General features: G+C 44.7%; 1 protein-coding gene across 5 annotated transcripts in view; it reads left to right on the top strand.

Moving 5' to 3' along the window:
• Nucleotides 1–22191, top strand: part of ELMO1 (engulfment and cell motility 1) — a 395377-nt gene that overhangs the window by 22763 nt on the left and 350423 nt on the right. For 3 of the 5 annotated variants that reach the window (XM_075586635.1, XM_075586631.1, XM_075586632.1), the window contains exon 2: nt 6152–6251. The exons of the other annotated variants lie outside the window; for them this stretch is intronic. The gene's annotated coding sequence lies outside the window, so the exon portion shown is untranslated. The remainder of the gene's footprint in view (nt 1–6151; nt 6252–22191) is intronic. 5 annotated transcript variants of the gene reach the window in all.

Here is a 22191-nt window from a genome sequence, read left to right as displayed (position 1 = left end):
GTTTGAACTTCCAAAAGTAATTCAAAAAAAGTATACTAGAACTTTTTTTTTTTTTTTTTTATTACCCTAAAAGGTTTGGAGGTTCTCTGGAGTTGCATCTGAGTATCCCTAGCTCCAGAGACCCCTACTTCCCGAGAGATTTCCTTTTTTCTATGCCGGTAAATGTAATGGTAACTGCCAGGGTTGTCCAATAGGAAGCTACAATGTCATGCTCTGATAACTTTGCAGCTTCCTATTGGCCCGTGGGAGTGATGCTCATATAATGCAGAATATTTCTGTATATATTTATTTATATAATACCATCTATACATTGCACTTCACAGCAGTAATACACGTGACAATAATACTGTATAGCACATAATAGGAACAAGCGCTTGAGACATAAATGTAAGATTAGGAAAAGGAGTCCCTGCCCTGAAGAGTTTACAATCGAAGTGGTAAGTAGGGAGAACATACAGAGACTTTAGGAGGGTGTTCTAGTAAGTGCATTGGCAAAGGGTCAAAGTCCGTGCATATGAGATGTATAGTATCTGCCAGCGGAGCTACCCATATGCTTCGTTAAGGATGTGTGATTTAAAACGTAAGATTGCAGAGCGCAAATAGGAAAGGAGTTTGTTAACTGAGACGTGGAGAAGGAATAATGACACTGGTAGAAAGAAATGTGTTCTTTGAAAAGTGAGGTCAGAGCAAATATAAATAGTACAGGTGGCATGGCAGTGGTAGGAGTGATAGCTTAGTGTTGAGAAATGGGTGAGGACTGGGCAGTGAAAAGGACGTTAGGATAAGAATAAAGTGAAAGTTGAGGGAAATCCAATATACAGTAGGAGTGGAGATGCTCTAGAGGGAAGAGAGCTGCATCTTCTTGGTTCTGTGATAGAAACTCTCCTCCTTTCCAACTTAGATCAAATTCAGAATCCAGGGCCAATAGGTGTGTAGCTGTCCACATCTTGTTCCAGTCCTGTTGAACTCCCTGTTAAGCTCCACACTGTACTGTATGCCACTTAAAAAAGGGCTGCTTTACGTGTAGGCTGCTGCCCCTGCACTTGGCTGCTGTCCTAGTCTTTTCCTAGCTATGTAGGTCTAAGACGTCACCTGACTCAATTAAGTTCTGCCCAGACACCGCTCAATTAGCACGTGAGGCACAGAAGACAGATGTTATTTGTAATCAGACAGTTCCCATTCCCAGGTGTTAGCAGATGAAATTACTAATATATGCACCGAGCAAAAGGTTAGTTGAAGACCGCATAGGATTCAATGGCACTGATGGGGCAGAATATCATAACCTATCCCGCCAAAACTCTACTGAGGGCATAATGAAGCCTGACACACATGTACAGTTGATCTGTCCAAAGATGTATAAATGTAAAGAAAGGCAGCAACGTGTGATTTTTTCAATGTACAGGATTGTAAAACACAAATGAGTGTTAAATTACCAAAGTAAGGCTGAAATGACCAAAATAGTCAGAAATATCCAAGGAACTATTTAGCAAGTAGCCTGTTGAATAAAAGCAATGTGTAAACATTTGATTATTGTTACTCGTAAAATGACAGACGTTTTGGTTTCACAGTGTACTTTATTTGAGGTCATTTTAGATGCATTGAATTAGAAAGCATTGCATTCTCTGAATGTTGCAGTTTTGTTCCTGTTGTGTAATGTCTGTACCGTCTGTTGATTCACCACAGTCTGCCTCATTGCAGACGTAACTCTACATCAAGAAGTAGTTTTGTGGTAACTACAATATCTAGTCGTTTGGGTTTGAAGGCCAGTAACAGATTAGTGACCTTGGTTAAATCACTTTATGTATTTCAGAGACCAACAAGTAACAAATAAGTATTTTTTTTTTCATTTAAGACACCAGTACTTCTCCCTACTTTTTTTATTTATTTGTATATGTAAAGCATGTGGCAATGTACAATTCTACATTCTTACCTAAGCTGGCAATCGTTTGGTGCTCCTGTTATAAATCTGTAAAAATCCTGACTGTGTGCCTAAAATAATGGCTGCCATCTGACTCTATGCTGGAGTCAGTGAAATGCTGCAACTGATATGTAACATTATATTACTAAGTGTAACACATTGTTACAGATTTCAGAGTAATAGAAAGTCTGTTTGGAACACAGCAACAGATCTGTTTGTGATACTTTGTGACCCTCTACAATCTGGCTTCCGCACCGCTCACTCCACTGAAACTGCCCTCACTAAAATAACTGATGAACTCCATTCTGCCAAAGACAGAGGTCATTACACTCTGCTCATTTTGCTTATTTTTCTCTGCAGCATTTGACACCGTGGACCACCCTCTTCTCCTTCACATTCTCTATACTCTTGATATTCGGAACAAAGCTCTATCCTGGATCTCCTCTTACCTCTCCCATCGTACTTCCAGTGTCTCTTCTGCTAACATCTCCTCCTCTATCGATCTCTCTGTGGGGGTACCCCAGGGCTCTGTCCTGGGACCTCTTCTCTTTTCTCTGTACACACTCTCTCTAGGTGACCTAATAACATCTCTAGGGTTTAAATATCACCTCTATGCTGACGACACACAAATTTACTTTTCAACCCCAGACCTTACACCTGCTGTACAAACCAAAGTTTCTGGATGTCTCTCTCTGTGATATCATACTGGATGGCCCTCCACCGCCTTAAACTGAACATGGCAAAAACAGAGCTCCTCATACTTCCTCCCAAACCTGGCCCTAGTACCTCATTTCACATGGAACGAACATTCACCCAGTAGTCCAAGCACGCTGCTTTGGGGTCACACTCGACTCCTCTCTCATATTCTCCTCTCACATTCAAAACATTTCTAAAACCTGTTGCTTTTTCCTCCACAATATCACAAAGATACGCCCTTTCCTCTGTTGCTCGACTGCTAAAACTCTGACTCAGGCCCTCATTCGCTCCCGTCTTGATTACTGTAACCTCCTGCTGTCCGGCCTTCCTGCCTCTGATCTGTCCCCTACAATCTACCCTCAAAGCTGCTGCCAAAATCACTCCTACTCTTTCCTAAATCTGTCTCAGCGTCTCCCCTCCTGAAATCCCTCTCCTGGCTTCCGATCAAATCCCGCATCTCGCACTCAATTCTACTCCTCACTTTTAAAGCTTTACACTCTTCTGCCCCTCCCTACATCTCAGCCCTAATTTCTCGCTATGCACCCCCCCGACTCTTGCGTTCTTGCTCAAGAATGTCTTCTCTCTACCCCCATTGTATCTAAAGCCCTCTCCCGCCTTAAACCCTTCTCACTGACTGCCCCGCACCTCTGGAATGCCTTTCCCCTCAATACCCGACTAGCACCCTCTCTATCCACCTTTAAGACCCACCTTAAGACACACTTGCTTAAAGAATCATATGAATGTCTCTGTGGTTAATACTGGACACATGATACATAAACCATGGCCCCCTGCAGACGCACTTACCAGAACTCCCTCCTCCTGTCTCTGTACGTTCTTCCTACCTAACAATTAGACTGTAAGCTCCTCGGAGCAGGGACTCCTCTTCCTTAATGTTACTTTTATGTCTGAAGCACTTATTCCCATGATCTGTTATTTATATTATTTGTAATTTATATGATTACCACATGTATTACTATTGTGAAGCGCTATGTACATTAATGACGCTACATAAATAAAGATCTACAATACAATACTTTGTTGACAAAGTGCAGAGCTCACAAATGTGTTTGTCAGAGCCTGTTTCAAAAGAGGAAGTGAATATAACTTTCTAAATGGTTGCTGTAGCAAAAAATAATTAAAAATGGCATTAGAAGTAAAAAAAAAAAAAAGAGACAGTTATTTAATACTACAGAACAGATTTATTAAAAAAAAAACATGTAGGATTGTTCACGTTTGGCTGCTTTAACCCTTAGATGTTCCCTTAACATTACAAGGGCCGGTACTTTTAAACTCTTATGGCGTTGAGAGGGGGAGATTGCATTCAACATTCAATTGGAGAACCTGGGGTAGGGATTGTGACGGAGGGGGTAACCAGGCTCTATAATAAAGGTCAAGCCCATTTTGGTTACCCCTTCTCCGTGTATAAGGGTCCCAGAGAGTTAGCTCTTGGACCCAGTGATATTGTACGATCACCTTGTACTTTGTGTAATAATACCATGTTTTGTGTTTTTCCCTTTCCGGGCATGCAGTCAAGCAGGAATTGCTGGTGTATGAGTTTCAAGGGGGTTTTGCAGAGGAACAGTTGATAGAATGTGCCTGGGAGGTTGGGGTCCGGAGTTTCCTGTTCCGCCATAAATGTATCCGGGGATCATGCCTGATTCTCGGATACATGTAGGCACATTATCCTGGCAATATCTCCCCTTGAAAACGTAAGCGCGACTCACAACTAGGGTACCCTGCTTCAGCACAGCCCAGAAAGGATAATGGCGCACAGGGATAAATATGTATTCCTTTAGCTGAGGGAATCCCTAGGTTAAGGGGGGTACCCCAGCTAGTGCCTAGGTGACCCACAACCAGTATAGGGTTTGTGGGTGCCCAACCGCATATAAGGTTGGGGAGACTCGAGTCCAAACTGTGTCAGAGTGAAAGTGTGGGGGAAAATAAGGCAGGCAGAAATAAAGAGACAACTTTTTTTTTTTCCTTTTCTGTTCCCTGGATCCCAAGACTCAGTGTATTAAAATAAACTTTAATGGCTTGTAATATGTTTTTACATTCGGAACCCATGTCCAAACAGTCAGCCTGTGCAAACCCATTGGAGCCGGTAGGTCTGCTGGACATCGGAGTTCAAAGCAGCCAGAGCATGCCCAGAGGTGTGAACAGCATTTGGTCTGCGAGGAAAGGTGGAGTATTAGGTCCGGAGATCAATAGCCATCCTCCGGGATGCCACTTGTTCTGCCAGACCTAGTGGAGCCTGCCGAGCTGGTGGCATTGGGATGGCTGGGGGGGGGGGTGTATGTGGCAGGCTTGCCACTTGGCTATTTCGAATTTCCCGCTGACCCAGCTTTTCTAGCCGTCTCGGCTCCAATTGGCTGCTTGGGAAAGTTCCCATGCGCTGATTGGCTGTTCGCTCTGCTTCTATTTTATGAATGAAGCAGAGAATACTAGAAGTCCTGAGCCAATCAGATTGTGTGTTCCCCTTGAGTCAGAGTCGAAAGAGCACGGGCAGGCTTTTCAAAGATGTTTTGTTTGTAATTGCAACGCAACCGGCTTTGATTTCAAGCCTGAAAAGTCTGCTCGCCAGAGACCAAGTCCAACATTTTGCGCCCAAGTTCTCAGAATTGAACGTAGCGGTCGTGGCTGGGATTTTATGCTGATTTGAGTTCCATGAGAATTTGACAGTCTCGCGGTCAAGAGGAACCAAGTTCTCAGATCAGAATGTAGCGGTGGTGTATGGAATTTTATGCCGATTTGGGTTCCAGGAGATTCCGGTCTAAGTCCCGGTCAGGTTAAAACTCTCCCATAGAGTTCCTTGCACCTAGGAAAGTCGAGTTTTCAACCCCAGCCCCAAAGTAAGTGTGTCTTTTTGTCTGTATTTTGTGTTTCATTGTGTCTAAGCGAATTTATGCCGAATAAATTACTATTTATTTCACTGCCTTGTTTTGCTCAATGAATGATCCCGGAAAAAAGGTGTAAATAACCTGGTCTCCCGTGACAGGGATCACTGGGGGGGGGTCTGGCGTAGGGATCACGTGAGCATGATCCTTGAAGTCTTCTGGCATCGACAGAGATGAGGGTGATTTTAATCTGTCTAATGATGCCAATTACAAATACCCATGGAGCACAGGACACAATCTAACTAGTAAGGAAATGGGTGAGGGGGGTTCCTCCTCCTTTCGTTTCTCAGAAAATAGTCACCGTGGTCACGGGGACCGCATTGTGACCTCTCGGGCACCATCACCCCCAGCACTCAGAGTCAACGAACCCAATAAAGAACCAGGAGGAAAATAGGTCCCGTCGATTTTATACTGTCAGTATACGTTGTCCTAATATAGAATTTTAGACCACCCGCTTTTAAAGTGAAAAACGTGCAAAAGGAATAACTTTCATGTAACTTTCAACCTTGCCGCGTCGTGACTTTACATGCTGGTCTCCTCTATTTCCTTAGTTAGTCATCGATTTTTGCTTAGCCATGCGTTACTGCGCCGCCTGTTTCCTCTGCCGGAGTGTTGTCAAATAAACCCATTTCCCCTGTTTCAGCGTATGAGGGTGAACGGAAAAAAAAGAAACGCTGGGTGCAGTAACGCCGGTTGCTGCTCTACCGACCTCGAAGGAGACAGAATAACCGGACAGATAAAAAGTGAGTTGGAAAACAGATCATCTTTTTCAGACTGGCTGTAATTGAAGGGTACGATGTTTGCATGGCCAGGCTGCAACAGGATTTCCTGAACATTGCTATGGTCTGGGTTTTTTTTAAACTGCTGTGTCTGTAAGTTGCCTCACTAAGTGCACAATAGAGAAGCTCTTGGCTAAGCTTAAAGTGAAAATATAGGGTGGGGTTGCTGTTTTTGAATTCTAGATGATCACATTGTACAGCACAGGATAGATAATTGCTGTTGTGGGCACGGCAGTGGAGAAATAGAAAGAATTATGGGTTATACAGTACACCGAGGTACAGATTAAAAGGACGGCTGGCTACAGATAACAGGACACAGCTGCATATACTATAATGCCTTTTGTAATCTGCTATAAAAAGTACAGAATGCTTTTTGTGGTGTCCATATATACGTTACAGTACATTTAGGGAGAAGGATACGTGAATTAACCTCTTTAGTGCTTTGAGAACCATCAGCATGTTGCATTGTGCAGCATGTGGCACGCCCTCCAGCATAGGAATGGCTATGGTCTTCATGAGGAATACTTTGGATGCACCTTAGCACCTGCAGGACAGGGCTCTCTTGGCAACCCAACTCCTGCAAGACTTTGTAGCCTCAGGGCCATGTTTAGAAATATGAATGCTTAGACAAGGTCTCTTGTTCTAGATCATTTGAAAAGTAGGTAACAGAAAGTCTCACCATGAGTCAGTTGCTAAGTCGTGTCGAAAGGAGATTTATTACAGTTATTCTCTATCTCCCCCTTTCTCATTACATACAGTACTTCTACCCTTTGTCTTCCTGTGTGTGTGTGTGTGTATAGATAGATAGAGGTATGTATGTATGTATGTATGTATATACACACAGATAGGTGTGTGTGTGTGTGTGTGTGTGTGTATACACAAACACATGTATACAAAAATGTCTGCCCCCATATTCAATTACTGCGCTATCGGGCCTATAGGGCCTGATGGTAATGCATTTATCTGTGCTGGCCGCCTCCTTTCTGCCGCCCTCTATCTCCTTTGGAACCCCAGCGTCAAATGACGCCGCGGATGTCCCAATGTGACATCATACGTTGTCTCGTTGCCATGGCAAATGTCAAATGACGTAGTGTTGCCATGGCAACACAACATCATGTAGTAAGGAGGTGGCCGAGACGTGTGTGTGTGTGTGTGTGTATGTGTGTGTGTGTGAATATATATATATAGATATACAGATATATATAGTTGTGTGAAAAAGAAAGTACACCCTCTTTGAATTCTATGGTTTTACATATCAGGATGTAATAACAATCTGGTTACTTAACAGGACTCAAAATTAGGTAAATACAGCCTCAGATGAACAACAACACATTACATATTACACAGTGTCATGATTTATTTAACAAAAATAAAGCCAAAATAGAGAAGCCATGTGTGAAAAACTAAGTACACCCTTATTGCTTCCATAGGAATTAAGATGCTAAGTAGCAGACAGGTGCTGCTAATCAAATGCCCTTGATTAATTGATCATCAGCAAGTGTGACCACCTCTATAAATCCAAAGTTTTAGCAGTTTTCTGGTCTGGAGCATTCAGGTGTGTGTTAACACAATGCCGAGGAGGAAAGACATCAGCAATGATCTTAGAGAAGCAAGTGCACGTCCCAGCAAATTCATCCCAAGGTCAGACCATGCAATGCTCAGAGAAATTGCAAAACACCCAAGAGTTACATCTCAGACTCTACAGGCCTCAGTTAGCATGTTAAATGTTAAAGTCCATGACAGTATAATTAGAAAAAAACTGAACAAGTATGGTTTGTTTGGAAGGGTTGCCAGGAGAAAGCCTCTTCTCTCTAAAAAGAACATGGCAGCATGGCTTAAGTTTGCAAAGGTGCATCTGAGCAAACCACAGGACTTCTGGAACAATATCCTTTGGACAGACTAGACCAAAGTGGAGATGTTTGGTAATAATGCACAGCGCCACGTTTGGCGAAAACCAAACGCAGCATATCGGCACAGACACCTCATACCAACTGTCAAGCACGGTGGTGGAGGGGTGATAATTTGGGCTTGTTTTGCAGTCACAGGACCTGGGAACCTTGCAGTCATTGAGTCGACCATGAACTCCTCTGTATACCAAAGTATTCTAGAGTCAAATGTGAGGCCCTCTGCCCAACAGCTAAAGCTTGGTCGAAATTGGGTTATACAACAGGACAATGATCCCAAGGACACCAGCAAATCTATAACAGAATGGCTGAAAAAGAAAAGAATCAAGGTGTTGCAATGGCCCAGTCAAAGTCCAGACCTCAACCCGATTTGAAATGCTGTGGCTAGACCTTAAGAGACCTGTACATAAACAAATGCCCACAAACCTCAATGAACTGAAGCAACGTTGTAAAGAAGAGCGGGCCAAAATTCCTCCACAACGATGTGAGAGACCTGATAAAGTCCTACAGAAAACGATTACTTCAAGTTATTGCTGCTAAAGGTGGTTCTGCAAGCTATTGAATCATAAGGTGTACTTGGTTTTTCACACTTGGCTTCTCCATTTTGGCTTTATTTTTGTTAAATAAATCATGACACAGTTAATATGTCATGTGTTATTGTTCATCTGAGGTTGTATTTACCTAATTTTAAGACCTGCTAAGGAACAGATGATTGTTATTATGTAACCTTGCCCCTCTCACGGTAGGGACAGACTGACTACATCAGGAAGTGCCATGCAGTAAGTAGCTCCAGTAAGCACCACCCCGTGGCTCTAATTGGACACAAGGCCTGATGACACTACCTTCACTGACTCACTGCACTGCATGTGTGGGGAAACCCCATGATTACTCCTGGCAACCTGCCCTTACCAGGTATTACTGCCAGGAGGAGGATAGAACTATAACCCCAAAACTACCTAGGGCTACACTTGCATCAGGAAAAAGGCTTAACAGTTACAAATGTATTTGACAATGTATGCCAAATAAATGAATAAGTTACATGTCTTACAGTATATAGTGCATGTATTATTTGTGCAATGAATTGTATATTCAATATTATTATTAGGAAATGCACTCCAAGTCAGTCATTGCTGCCATGGTAATCTTTAATCACCTAAAGCAGCATTGCAGATTTATAACTTGAACGTTGGATTTGTCTAGTCTGCCTACGTTTGTTTCCTTTGTAATATATCATTTTGTCTGGCTACAGAAACACACACTTGAAAGTTGGCATATCTGGTCAGATTCCAGGGCTGTTTTTTTTTTTTTTTTTTTTTTTTAATTAAGTGTAAATTTGGTTTGCAAATGTAAAAACAATGCAAGTAGGCATAAAATATTGAGAGAGAAAAAACATCTTGGGGAAATTAGAGGAAGTTACAGTTTACCATATGTCAGTCTTTCTTACTGTTTTTCGAACACTAAGTAACTGTTTTTTACGTTTTGAGAACTGAACAACCCTTACTGAATTTCTTCTGATTCTATAGCATCATAGACAACTGTCCAAGTCTCTCCCTCCTCTCTCTCTCACTCCTTCTCCCTCCCTCACTGGCACTCTCTCTCACTCCTCCCTCACTGACACTCTCGCTCATTCTCTTCCCCCCTCCTTCACGGACTCTCCCAGCTTAATGTCAAGTGGTTAGTTCATTGGTTTTCAATGTTTTTTTGGTTAAGGAACCCCAGAATTAGATTTAAATTCTTGGAAACCCCAACCCTCGCCCCCCGTCTCTTGCCCCCAACTCCATCTCTCTCCCTTACGCTCCCCCTCCCTTACGCTCCCTTAGGCCTGGATTAAAGTCCGTGCTGACGCATGTCATTGCAAAGCTGGTGCCTCTTGCTCTGAGCGATGTGTGAATATAAGATGGAGGCATACGGACACGTCACGAGGCTGGTTCGCCATGATTGGCTGAACCGCTCACGTGACGCGGCCGTTGCTTCAAAAGACAAAAAAAATTGTCTTTTCAAAACGCGGTCCCGACATTGCGCTACGTCGCACGCGCACTAGGGGCGGCCACATAGGGATTCTTCAATTTGTTCCTGTCGTGCGTGTGCCATACCACAGACTATATTCCCAGCCTTACGCTCACTCTCCCTCTCTATCTTCTATACACACACTCACCCCCTCTGTGCTGCTGAGCTCGGGAGCCGCCAGGTCACTGCTACATGGAGTGCTGCCACGCCACTGGGCCTGGGAGAGTTGTCTCTGCTCTCGGAACCATGGTTTAAAATCACTGGGTTAGTTAGTTCTTCTGTGTAATGTGATATACTTTCCATTAGAACTAAAAGAATATTATTTTTTTTATGTATATGCCACTTGTATTCTTTATTATTTTTAGTTTTAAGAGAAGCTTTTGGAAGCTACAGTGTTCCTCAGGTGAAGCGGTACTAGTTTACATAAAGTTAAGAAAACGAGGGTCCGCAATGATTAAGATTAATGGAATGGCAAAGTGTACAGTAGACCAAAGAGAGCCAAGGTGATGCATGTAAAGAAGTAGAGATTGCGTACTCTGGCACTGTATCATGTACAGTCTGCATACTGCTTCCCATTGCTTTCAATAAAACTGTGATGTCACTTGGAAAGTGTTAATGGGAAATTGTATATTTTATGCTTTAGAGCTGGGGTGCGCAAACTTTTCTCCGTGCGTACCCCTGCCTGCTGCTCTCTGTGGCTGACGCCCACCCCTCTGCTTGGCCCCGGGGTCAAATGACGCGCGGGGTCATGTGATGTCATGTGAGCCCGTGGTATCATTTGACACCAGGTTACCTGATGACGCATCGCTGGAAGGTAGGATTAAGTGTTCTATAGAGGCCTCGCGCGGTCCCCCGGCATTTAATTTAAATGCCTTGGGGGGAGAGTGCTGGACCTCTATAAGGCAGCGCCATGCTGCCGAAGATGTGCGGAGGCGTGCGCGTGACTTCACCCGCATTTAGCGGGAGCGTTTTCTGGCCAAGGTAGACTTGATATGGGGGCATGGCTGTGACGTCACGGAGCTGGTTCGCCCTCATTGGGTGAACCGCTCACGTGACCCGGTCGTCACGCCGTGGAATAAGATTCCTCGTGCACCGCACGCTCCCCCCTGCTGTCGAACGCATGGTCTATGGGCACGATCATTGCCTTAAGGCAGGGGTGCGCAAACTTTTGCAGCTGTGCCCCCCCCCCCAGCCTGCTGCCCCCGGTGGTTGCGCCCCCATACCTCCATTCACTGTGTCAAATGACGCCACGGGGTCATGTGATGTCACGCCGCGTTGCTATGGCGATGCGTCAGCAGCTGTCTGAATCTTGGTAAGTAATAGGTTGCAGAGGCCTCACGCTATCCCCCGGCATTTAACTTAAATGCAGTGGGGAAGAGTGCGGGGCCTCTGCAGCCAACGCACCCCCTACAAAAATTTCCTGCCACCCAGTTTACACTCTGCTGCATTAAGGCATTGTGATCGCGCTGCGCACGCACGCCTCCATGCTGTCTTCGGCAGCATGAATGTCGCCTAACTTCCGTGCCCCACTGGGGTCAGGGGTCAGACGTTGTCTGACGGCATTGGCAGACGGCAAGAAATAAGCACACTGTGTGTGTGTTATCTGCTTTTATGTACTCACTGTACACTTTAAATAACCCTGTAATCCTCGGCAAAGGATCACTACACTCGGCATACAGTACAACATACATAATATATTACAATTAACAGTAACGCTGTGCGGGGGCGTATCAGTGTCAGTTGAGAGTGAACCACCCAATCCTGGGTATATTGGCTTTGTGATGGTGCCGGCACAATGTCGGCGCTCGTAGTGCACTAAAGTGTTCCGGGCCTGTGCTTCATAGAAGGTCCTTCATTACCAATGTAATTGTAGCTGTTAATGGTCCTCTCCGACAGCGCTCGATTGTCTCTGCAACTTTCCGACTTGTATCGCTGGTATCTCTTGGGCAACTCTATATCGAGCCTGACAGCACTCGGGCTCGTGCAGATCTGAGCCTATCTATCATGGCTGCCAATTTTTAATGACTTCTCTCCATCTTAGTTCCATCTATTCCACAGCTTTTTGTTACTCGCTGCTCTTATGTCCATCAACCGTCGCATGTCCATATCAAATTGGAGAGGAACCTGCCAAGGGACAGTGCCAGTGTGTCCATTACATAACACAGGAGGTTACATATAGTTCACAAGTGTCCATCTGTCACTATATCCTATATGCTTTTTCTTCCCCTTTTTACATCAACGAAACATGTTTCATGACTACTTTCCAGGAAAATGTCCAGAATGTAACATTTCCAAAATATTGACCCCTTCATTTCACCCAAAAAGTATTTATCTCCACCCTCCCATTGCAAAGCTATGCTTATTCCATTGCCCCTCTCCAGAAGTCTTATAAATGACTTCAATGCTTACAATTTAATTTACCGGTACCTAATCACTATTAAGTTCTACAAACTACAGGACATTTATTCACATCTCGTAATATTTGCTGTTCACTTGCTTTACAAACGTAGCAGATTTTATTTCCTTCCGCTGATAACGCAACATATCGCGGTATAAATCAGAATATCACATAGAATTAAATGGCGGTGATAACGCGGATTGTTACAGAATACCCCACCATAGTGTGCCAGCGCCAATAACTAGAGATGGGTACATTTTTCGCTCTAATTTGTATCTGCTGCTGAATGGCCATTTTTTTTCAGCTGCGGATTTCCACGGATTAGTTTTAAAAATGCAGATCCTTTTTTTTTTTTTTCTCCTATTACTGAAAATCTGAATCCGACAAATGGAGTCCACGTCTATGTTGAATCCGATGTCGGACTCGATATAAACCCATTCCAAGAACCGGACTTAACGATAAATACAACGGCGTATTTTTTGTCAAATCAGAAAATTCCAGCACTATGAACGGATTTGAAAGAATCGGCGTGGATCCGGATTTTAGCGTGCTGATCAGATTTTGTCTGAAAATCAAGGGGCTTTGGACTAGTCCGCCTATCTCTACTAATAACCCTTACTGCATCTGTACATCCATGCATAGGGAGTGCTGGTAGTTTTAAAAAACGTCTTCCTTGATACAACTTTTTACGCATTTATTTTTCGTTGGTGTCTTCAATTGTGTGTACTGTATATTGTTTTTTTTCTTTCTTTTTTTCATGTAGCACCAACTTTGTACGTAGCGCATTATAAAAGTGAGTGGAATACTGGGAATTATAATACAGTAAGAGTAACAAACATAAAATCCGACAATAGGAAACAAAAGGAAATCCATGCCCCGGGGATATTACAATCTAATATTGCAATCGGCGAGTAAAAAGGTTCTTCTACTGCAATGTTTAAATGCTGAACAATGCATCGCTAACCCCTTTGAGAATAAATTGGTTTATAAAATGAAAAGACACAAACGGCAAGAGGCTCAGCTGTCCTGTTCTTTTAATCTGGGAAATCGCCTTTGTCATACCAATGTGTTCATTTATGTTAATATAAAGACACACATGATCTTCGCAGGCACAAAACCCAGACCCACAGTGTTATATCTGTTGAAATGTATTTGTGTCAATTGCAGGGCGACTGGGAAAGTGACTTCAAATGTACAGCAGTAAACAAAGATGCCCCAATGCACATTCAATATGGCAAATTATTTTGTTCATTGCTACAGTATATGTTTTTAAGTATGGGTAATTTAGTTCCATCCTTTGGCCAAAACATGTTAAGAAAGGATCTAGCTTGATGTGGTTTCTATCAGCAGGTTCCTACACTACCCATTTTATACTGGGTCCTTTATATTTCTTCCACTGCATAGAGAAAAGAGGAAACAAAAACAATAATGTAGCCAAGACCATGGTATGTGTCATGTATGCGGTGCCTAAAGGGTTAAAATGTAGGCGCACTACATGTGCCATGTGTGAGCTACAGTATGCTTAATATAGTGCCGCCCAATCTTGTGGGTCATGCAAGCGAGTAGGAGGCCGCGATGTCACTCGTTGCTACGTCCCATTTGTTTGCCATTGTAATGGTGAGGCAGCATATCGGTAACTACACAGGTAAGTTTCTTGGGGCCCAAGCTAATAACATGGCTATGCTCCATACGACCCCTTCACTGTTCGAATCAGAAATGAATTCCTTATCTTGGGGCTTTGGTGTTTGTGGGTTTGAACAGTCAGCAGTATGTTTTTACTAGGTCAGCATTTGGGATAAGTGTTATTGTTGTGTTATATTGGATGGTAACCATAGCCAAAGATAGTTGCTTTTGGTTAGCCAGTGATATAGTTTTGTCTAAAAGCCACACAAATGTACTTATTCAAACTGTTTAAAGCTAACTGACTGCTTTATTAGTTAGTAGCTTTGAAGCTGTAAATAGCTGTGCTTCAAAACCTTTTATTATTGGGAGTTGGCGAATCAAGCGAAGACAACAGACATCGGAACAAATGTGCCAAAAGTCAATGTGCATCGTCAGGATTTCTCTTCTTTTCTCCGATTTCTCTTAAATTTCTCGTAAATGTCAGTCAACATTATCTTGCTGCAGAGACTATAAATACACACAGTAGACTGAAATAAACATACTGCTTCTTCTAAAACAAAATCTGCACTTTTGTTGTAGCTCCAGCACCCCACCTCTTTCCTCCTGATTTGTGGTTGTGGTAGTGTGTGGGGCGCAAGTGGGGAACCAGGGTGGAACAAGTGGTCCAGAAAGAACTGTGTGTTACTGGCACCACTCGGAGAGGCTTGGAGAGATTAGCCAGCCATACCAGAGTATGCAGACATATAATTTGTGTGAGTCAAAGGGAATAACCCATCTCTGAATCTAGTACTCCCAATGTATGTACGTATATCTTTATTTATATAGCATCATCCAGGTACATAGCGCTTCGCAGAAGTAATACATGTGACATAATAATCTAACACATAATGGGAATAAGCACCTCAGACATGAAATGTGGTAATATTTGTTATTGACAGACAAGAGGAGGAGTATTTTTCTGCATCTGACCAGGCCTTACCCTCTTGGTCTACAAGAGCACCCGCAGAACTACTTGTGAGGGAAGGATCGTGGTCGGTCAGTGGCCTAATCCTTCGTTAAACTTGTAGGGATCGAAGGTTGAACTTTGTCTAGCTTTTATACTGCAAGACTATGATGCAGTGTAGGGAGAAGAGATGCAGGTGATGGAGCAGTGAATGTGACTCTTCTCTCCCCCCCCCTTAAAAAAAGGAGCATGTATAGTCAGCCCTCGTGATCTGCAGGGTATGTCATGCGGTACCCAAAGCGTTTAAAGCTAAAGCAAGTAGAATTGCTACTTTAAAGGAGCAAACCATGCAATATCCTACATTGTTTTTTTTTGTTTGTTTGTTTTTTTAAATAAATCTGTCCTGAAGGATTAGATACTTATTACATTTTTTTTTTCCTTTTTAAGTTTTATATATATATTGAATTTCCTCTGGTTTCTAGAGCAGGCTTTAGGCCACCTCCCCAGCAGTGCAAGATCTTTGTATTACTTTCCTGTTTGATAATTTGTTGCAAATATTCACAGCAATTTGAGATGCAAACTGTAACAATAGATCAGTGTTTTTCAACCAGGGATCCTAGGAATCTTTGGGTTCCCCGGGCATCCCTAAAGGGTTCCCTGCAATTTTCTGGTCAATTGAAAATTGTATAAAATACAGAAGAATTTACATCTGATCACAGAGTTTCTATTAGAGATGGCTGGGGGTTCCTCAGAATTTCACTTAGGGTTCCATGACCAAAAAAAAGTTGGAAAGCACTGCAATAGATAATGTTACCTTAGTGATATAAGAATACATTGTAGCTGCTGAATTACACTGACTGAATGAATGATTGAAACTGAAAGGCAACCATTTAGTGAAACCTGGGAAAAGCAGGATTTTGCTAATCGATCACAGGAGAACAAATTGGTCGGCAGCTTACTGTAAGTAATTAGTTGTCAACAAAGGTAATTAAAGACTGCATATATCATAAAAAAATATATATATTATTTATTTATTTTTATAAGTGCCACTTAGACTGCCTCTTTAACAAAGAGAAGCCCAGTCAGGTTGTTTTTCCCCATTGGCAGATCAGTTGCTAGCTGTTTTGAGCCCCTGCTGCAGAGCTGTTGAACCAGTGTTGGAATTTGAAGACTTTTCTCTTCAAAGTCTTCAGTCTTAACACATGAGCTCTCTTAGTTTGGTTTGGAACATGTTTGCAAAGGGGGCTGTGACCGTTTGACCCAAAGAAGACCTTAGGGTCCCTCTTAGTGCTACTCGGCCTTTGTCATTGTTAGAGGCAGTGAACCGCGACTCCAATGTCCCATTTGTTGCAAAGTGTTTGCTCTTTTGTTGTTTTTACACCTTTGTGTTTTCAAAGCCCATGTTAAATTCAGTGTAAGATATACTGGGGTTAAAATGCGCAATGTGTGAGCACAGAACTGTTCTAAATATTTTAAGTGTGTGTTTTTGTTTTTTTTTAAACATAGAATCATTGAAGAGGCATTTGGGCCTAAACAACTATTAAACATATAATACATTCTAACAATTATGTCAAACATTGTATTTCTTTATTTATATAAACATGGCAGAGAATGCGTTGCATGGCTGGGTGCTTTTTGTATATGCATCTAACTGATACAGTACAACGCTCGTAAGAAAACAACAATTTGCATAGGATTTAGTCCTCCTTACAATACAAATTGCTTTCGTACTTTCTGTGAAAAGTGAATTTATTTTTGTTTTATTCTAAACATTTATTATCAGGCCCTTATTTTAAACTTCTTGCCGCATTGTTTTAATGTCTGACACCTGACATTATAGTATAAGAAAGTGGTTTATTTGCAGGTTGAAAACGCACAACGTTTCGGGGATCACCCTTCCTCCGGTGCAATATTTATTTCGGGAAATCCCCGAAACTTTGTACGTTTGCAACCTGCAAATAAACCACTTTATTATACTATAATGTCTGGTGTCAGACTTTATTAGAACAGCGCGGCAATAAGATATCCCGTTTCAAGTTTAACTACGTGGCAGAAGTGGGATCCCAGCCACTCTTCAACTGCCTGCACCTTACAAAGAAAAAGGACACCAACTACAATTATCTGAAAGGAGTGCCGCAAGATCCAAAACCTTTATTTGGCCCCTTATTTTATGTGGGGGAAAAAAATGGAAAGGAAAAAATATGATCCCTTTTTTTTTTTTTTTTGGAACAACAATAGTTTATAGTGTACAATAGTGTTGTACCGGGTCCTTTACTACTTAAAAAAACAAAAAAACAGGTACCGGGTACCGGGGCAAAATAAATTGCTCTACCCGGCCGGGTATCCGGTTATCCGGATGGCACTTACCTGCAGGGTGGAGGAAGACCGCGACGACATCTAAGAAGATCAGCAGAGGTTGTGTGGCCTGTTCACATACTGTCCAATAGGAACGCTCCTGCTCAGGTCACATGGTTCCCCAGCGCACACTGGTATCTGCTGTGTAATGGATTCCTGCTGCTCCCACACTGGCTGAATACAGAGTTGTGATGCTGCCACCGCCACAGGACCTCTGCTGATCTTCCTTGATGTCGCCGCGGTCTTCCTTACGGGTCTTCCCACCTTCAATCGCTGGCAGCAGGTAAGTGATGATGTTTTTTCAGCTACTCTGTCATACTCTGAATTACTAATACCCGGCACCGGGCCCACTTCTCAGTTGCCGTGTCCCGGTAGCTGAAAAAGCTCAGGGTACCGGATAATTTCCAGGTACTCGGTAAATCACTAGTGTACAAGCTTTCAAACTTCAGAGGCAGGGGCAGAACAAGTGATTTGTGTAGCACCCCCAGCCCTCTCCAGAGGTAGAGAATTAGGGGTAAGGGGGGGGGGGAAGGAAGGCAGAGTGTGTTGGGACCCTGAAGAACAGGCGTTCTAGCAGGTGTGTGGGAGGGTGGGCCCCTAAGTCGGGGTCCTGGTATTGGTGATCTTCATGACCTGGAAGTAGTTTCACCATTGCTCACAGGGTTCTTCTTCAGATATGGTATGTCAGTTGTATGGCAAGTCGGAGATTATATACAATTTGTAGTATGGTAGTTTATAGAGGGCATTGGGAGGAGGAATAAGTGACAACTCCTATTGTAATGTTATGACAATGCAGATAATCTGGAAGGGCAGCATTCAAGAAGACTGAAGCATCCACAAAGGAGAGGGATGGAGGGGAAGGGAAGGCACTCCAGGCTTATAGCAAAAAGGTCAGGGATCCTTGGAGAACCAAAATGCTATCCTTTTTGCAATAAACCTGTTCTATTTTCTCACAAGACCTGGATTGCCTGGTATAATTTCCCTGTATTATATATTTCTTTGCAATTAATGTACCCAGGCAGAATACTTTACTCAGTGCAGTGCCACTATCTGTTATTTTTTATTTATATATATATATATATATATATATATATATATATATATATATATCGAAGCATGGACATATACATATATACATATACATGTATACATATACATATAGCATGGACATGCTATCGAAGCATGGACATATACATATATATATATATATATATATGTATATGTATATGTGTATGTATATATATAAATATATATATAATATATGTGCAGTGCTTGACAAATCACCCAAAAATCTACTCGCCGAACCAAAAAATCTACTCGCCACCTAGTCCCGCCCCTAGTCCCGCCCACAACCCCGCCCCTAGTCCCGCCCCCGCTTTTAAAAAAATACATAAATAAAATAAATTGAATAAATTCCTAGTAAGAACATTCGTTTTTGACATAAGTTTATTTATTGTATTACATTATACTACAATTGGTCCTTGTTACGTGTGTGTGTGTGTGTGTGTATGGGAGAGAGAGATTGAGTATGTGTGTGTGTGTTTGTGTGAATAAATGTCAGATCTAGAAAAAAAAGCCAGATGTGAATGACTAGTTTCCTGAACCCCTTAACCAGTATCTGGACGTCCCCGCTTCACAATATTTAAAGCAGCAATCCCGCCTGGGATCTTACCTGATCCGCAGTCCCTCAATGTCCAGGTACCCTCATTCCCGCAATGTTATACATTGGAGGGGAGGTGTTCCTTACCTGTCTTCTGGGTTGGGGGGGATTCCGATGTCTCCCGGGTGAAGCTTGAGTGAGATCTGGAAGAAAGCAGTATAGGTTATTTCGGTGTAGTATAGGGCAGTTAAGATATACAGGGTAAATAAGATATCCAGATCGAGAGTGTGAGACAGAGAGTGTGTGAGACAGAGACAGAGAGTGTGTGAGACAGAGACAGAGAGTGTGTGAGACAGAGACAGAGAGTGTGTGAGACAGAGACAGAGAGGGGAGAGAGACAGAGAGGGGAGAGAGACAGAGAGGGGAGAGAGACAGAGAGGGGAGAGAGACAGAGAGGGGAGAGAGACAGAGAGGGGAGAGAGACAGAGAGGGGAGAGAGACAGAGAGGGGAGAGAGACAGAGAGGGGAGAGAGACAGAGAGGGGAGAGAGACAGAGAGGGGAGAGAGACAGAGAGGGGAGAGAGACAGAGAGGGGAGAGAGACAGAGAGGGGAGAGAGACAGAGAGGGGAGAGAGACAGAGAGGGGAGAGAGACAGAGAGACAGAGGGGAGAGAGACAGAGAGACAGAGGGGAGAGAGACAGAGAGACAGAGGGGAGAGAGACAGAGAGACAGAGGGGAGAGAGACAGAGAGACAGAGGGGAGAGAGACAGAGAGACAGAGGGGAGAGAGACAGAGGGGGGAGAGACAGAGAGGGGAGAGAGACAGAGAGACAGAGAGGGGAGAGAGACAGAGAGACAGAGAGGGGAGAGAGACAGAGAGACAGAGAGGGGAGAGAGACAGAGAAGGGAGAGAGACAGAGAAGGGAGAGAGACAGAGAAGGGAGAGAGACAGAGAAGGGAGAGAGACAGAGAAGGGAGAGAGACAGAGAAGGGAGAGAGACAGAGAAGGGAGAGAGACAGAGATGGGAGAGACAGAGAAGGGAGAGAGACAGAGATGGAGAGGACAGAGATGGGAGAGACAGAGATGGGAGAGACAGAGATGGGAGAGACAGAGAGGGGAGAGACAGAGAGGGGAGAGACAGAGAGGGGAGAGACAGAGAGGGGAGAGACAGAGAGGGGAGAGACAGAGAGGGGAGAGACAGAGAGGGGAGAGACAGAGAGGGGAGAGACAGAGAGACAGAGAGGGGAGAGACAGAGAGACAGAAAGGTGAGAGACAGAGAGAAAGAGAGGGGGAGAGAGACAGAGAGGGGAGAGACCGAGAGACAGAGAGGGGAGAGACCGAGAGACAGAGAGGGGAGAGACCGAGAGACAGAGAGGGGAGAGACCGAGAGACAGAGAGGGGAGAGACAGAGAGACAGAGAGGGGAGAGACAGAGAGAAAGAGAGGGGAGAGAGACAGAGAGGGGAGAGAGACAGAGAGGGGAGAGAGACAGAGAGGGGAGAGAGACAGAGAGGGAGAGAGAGAGACAGAGAGGGGGAGAGAGAGGACAGAGAGGGGGGAGAGAGAGACAGAGAGGGGGGAGAGAGAGACAGAGAGGGGGGAGAGACAGAGAGGGGGGAAGAGACAGAGGGGGGGAGAGACAGAGAAGGGGGAGAGACGGGGGGTAACTGACTGACGGGGGGGAGGCAACTGACTGACCTGGGGGGGCAAACTGACTGACTGGGGGGGGGGGGGGTGGGATGACTGACTTTGACTGACTGGGTGACTTCTTGACTGACTTGGTGACTGGTTGGGGGGGTGGGATGACTGACTTGGTGACTTGGTGAGGGGATGGGATGACTGACTGGGTGACTGGGTGACTGGGTGGGGGGATGGTATGACTGACACTGACTGACTGGGGGACTTTTGACTGACTGGGTGGGGGTGGGGTGACTGATTGGGTGACTGTGTGGGGGGGGTGGGGTGACGTGGGTGGGGTGACTGACTGGGTGACTGGGTGGGGGGTGACTGACTGGTGGAGGGGGGGGGTGACTGACTGGGGGGTTACCTCTGGTGTCCTGCACACACACATTCTCTCTCTCCCATACACACACACAAACACTCAAACACACACACACACACACACTCAATCTCTCTCTCCCATACACACACACACACACAATCTCTCTCTCATACCCATACACACACACACAGGAAGGGACCTGCGCCGGAGGGGAGAGAGAGGGGGGGGGAAACACCCCGCTACTTCCTCCCACCCCGCGCGAGCAGCGGGAGCACCGAGGGGAGAGAAACACCGGCAACTGCAGTATCTTCAGACCCGCGCGGGCAGCGGGAACACAGGATGGGGGGGGGGGAGAGAAACACCGGCAACTGCAGTATCTTCAGACCCGCGCGGGCAGCGGGAACAGAGGATGGGGGGGGGGCGAGAAACACCCCGGCCACTACAGTATGTGACCCGCGCGGGCAGCGGGAACACAGGATGGGGGGGGGGGGGGGGGGGGGCGAGAAACACCCCGGCCACTACAGTATGTGACCCGCGCGGGCAGCGGGAACACAGGATGGGGGGGGGGGGGGGCAAGAAATACCCCGGCCACTACAGTATGTGACCCGCGCGGGCAGCGGGGAAACACAGGATGGGGGGGGGGGCGAGAAACACCCCGGCCACTACAGTATGTGACCCGCGCGGGTAGCGGGAGCACCGGGAGGAGGGGAGGAAAAACACCCCGGCTTTTACAGTATGTTGAGACCCCGCGCGGGCCAGCGGGAACACCCGGAGGGGGGGGAAGGAAACACCCCGGCTTTTGCAGTATGTTCCGACCCGCGCGGGCAGCGGGAGCACCGGAGAGAGGGGGGAAGGATGTATCAGTGTATACTGTATATAAATATTTAAAGTGCATTAAATTCCCCCCACCTGAAGCATCTGTCCAAACTCCTCCATGACCGGATCAGTAAATTGTAAATTATAGGAGCTGACAGAATTATACAGCAGGATATGAGGAGGAGGAGGAGCAGCAGCAGACGCGCATGCACGCACGCACTCAACCACCCCCTCCCCCCCCCCCCCCATTACTTA

Source organism: Ascaphus truei, chromosome 2 (genome assembly GCF_040206685.1).
Source record: "Ascaphus truei isolate aAscTru1 chromosome 2, aAscTru1.hap1, whole genome shotgun sequence".
Taxonomy (NCBI): Eukaryota; Metazoa; Chordata; class Amphibia; order Anura; family Ascaphidae; genus Ascaphus; species Ascaphus truei.
The sequence above is the reverse complement of the archived record's forward strand: the minus strand, read 5'-3'. Positions and strand labels throughout refer to the sequence as shown.